Source organism: Hakea prostrata, chromosome 3, assembly GCF_041222555.1.
Source record: "Hakea prostrata isolate BN-2017 chromosome 3, UWA_Hpros_2, whole genome shotgun sequence".
Taxonomy (NCBI): domain Eukaryota; kingdom Viridiplantae; phylum Streptophyta; class Magnoliopsida; order Proteales; family Proteaceae; genus Hakea; species Hakea prostrata.
Genome location: NC_142602.1, coordinates 67,541,033 through 67,543,860, shown reverse-complemented (window position 1 = coordinate 67,543,860; position 2,828 = coordinate 67,541,033).

Sequence of the window (2,828 nt, the reverse complement as noted above, 5' to 3'; positions counted from 1 at the left end):
CAACCCTACCTCTCTATGATGATAGTGTGCTTGCTTGACACATAGGACCCGGTTACTAACATCATAGGTTAATTGGCTTCAATTCCCCTGCTGAAAGGGTAGTAGTACTCATGAAGTCACCTAACCAACCACTTCTAGACATGCCTAGATATGTCAACCAGTAATCAGGGAAAGTGCCAAGGGCACCATAGAAATGTGTCCCATACCACATCCATTAGTGTCCATTGACAGGAACGCCAAAAGGGCACTCCCCATTCCCCAATCACATAATGTCACTAGGGCAATGGGTGAACCCACAACCCTACTTTACAACATAAAATAAAAGAAGAAATTTAATTCAATATCATCCATATATTTTCATAACAATAATTTAAGTAAAAGAAAAACCAATCCCGTCAATCTCCTCCATCTCATACATTCTCATATCACCATTTAATGAATATTAACAATTAGAAGCAAAATTATTTATTTACCTTTCAACAATCACATACATAACCACAAGATAATACTAAAGCAATGCAAGATATCAATAAGGAAAATTAACTAACATCATTATACATGTAATATAAGGTTAAGTATATTCATCACCATCCAACTAGATTCCTTTCCCCAAAGTTCAGTAATTCCTTCTCACAAGTTTGTGACTAAAGATATATAAACCTATTCATGCAATAGGATTAACAAAATAAAAATAAGAGTTAATTTTTGGGTTTCAACAGATATCCCAAAATCTTCCCACGAAAACCCAAATCTGAAAACTAGGTTAAACGGTAATTCTCAACCTCATTAGTGAATGGTCTCTAAGTCGCCACCGATTCAAAGTCTAATTGAAATGAAACTTTGGAAAAAGTTAATTGGCAACAAAATAATCATACGGGTACCTTCGATTTGATCTAATTTGGCAAGATCAAAAAGTCCCAAATTTGCTCTCCTAAATCACCTGTGGGTAACCCGGAGAGTCAAAATGCAAAATCTTTCGTAATTGGACAAACCATTATTCCCATAAACTAGGAAGGAACATTAATACAAGAAAACAAAAGCATCCAAAATACCTAACATTATTCGCTTTCAAAGATCCCTCAAAAGAAGAGCCTAATAACACCAAACAAGTTGCCTATTTGCCTAATAACCATTAACCTCCTAGTAGCAAGAGCCAAGAAAACATAGCGTTTCATTTGTATTTGCAATTTTCCAAGCATTTCAAGTATGAAATTTACATGAGTGTTTCGTTATATTGGAAGCCTAAAAAATGTTGTCTTATTGTATAGGAGAGAACAAACAAACATGTAGGCAACTTTGAATTCAAGAATAGCTAATGTTGTCTCCATTTTTTGTCTCATCCATGTCCTTCAGGCTATCTTAAGTGTATGTTTCCCCTGGTTGTTATTTGGCTTAATCAATCTCTTCTCTTTCTCATGTATTGGAGTGCTCTTCTAAATTAAGGTTCATTAGCAAAGTGATATGATTTTATACCGATTTCATACCGTACCATATACCGAACTGTTCCATTTTTGTCGTACCGATTTCATACCGAAACCGTACCGAACCGTTTTTAAAATACCGTACCGAATTTATATGTTACGGTACGGTTATGGTTGGACAGTTTTAAATGCGGTACGGTACCGTACCGTACCAAATTATCGATACCGTACCGTATTGACACCCTTAGGGTAACCCGGAGAGTCAAAATGCAAAATCTTTCGTAATTGGACAAACCATTATTCCCATAAACTAGGAAGGAACATTAATACAAGAAAACAAAAGCATCCTAAATACCTAACATTATTCGCTTTCAAAGATCCCTCAAAAGAAGAGAAGAGAAACTCCCACCAACTATGATTAAACAGAAGGGTCAAAGAAAACTAACATTTCCTAGTGATTTCGTGAAGATTCGGATCACAAAAACCTTCGGAAGGATGGGAACCACTCTTCTTCTTGGTTTCTCCTCTTCCTGCAGCCTCCAACTCGTTCTTTGCTTAAAGAAATGTGGTTACGGATGAGTTAAAACATAAAATAAGGCTTAAAAACCCGGAATTCCATTTTTGCCCCTAAACAGAAAATGGGGTTGGGGGTTTGTTCACCCAACCGGCCGGCCCAACTAAAAGTCCATGTTTGGACCCCCAAACGAACTCCGAATTCAGTGATTTTTGGCTCCTTGGAAAGGACTTTCGTCAATCTTCGATTTGATACCTTACTCGTACCAATCAAATTCTCCATCGTTGATCTACGGATGTTCCAACATCACCCTTTTTACACCATCATGATTAATCTTCTCTCTTCACTTAAACTCTAGGAAAGTTGTTGAGTCATCACAAGGGTCATCTACCAACATTGGTTCCATTTCCAATCCTTCAGGTTTGACTTGAATGGCTCATAGTTGTCGCCGACTCAAGGCTTGGGTTCTCGGTATTGAAACCATGGGTTAAAGGGGTAGAAATCTGGGGGATTTCACAACACAACCTCTTCTTCAAGGCAAACCAAAACCACCAAGTCCAGCAGATCATCCATGCCTTAGAAGCTCCATAGCTTCAACATAACCACGCTTAAACATTTCATGTAGCAGCAGCAGCTAGCACCTCCAGCAGAGAACCAAAGCTCAAGCTCACGTTCAAAACAGAGAGAACACGATGGAATGAATGGGGGAAAAATCTGAATCATATGAAACCCTAAGCCCCTTTAGAAGTATATATAATAACCACTGAATGGACCTAAATAGCCTCACATACAAACCAATAAGACACCCATATCCCATACAAGAATGAAAAGACTATAAAGCCCCTAATACATACAACATTCATTTACTATTGCCCTCTTACCACTCTACCTGT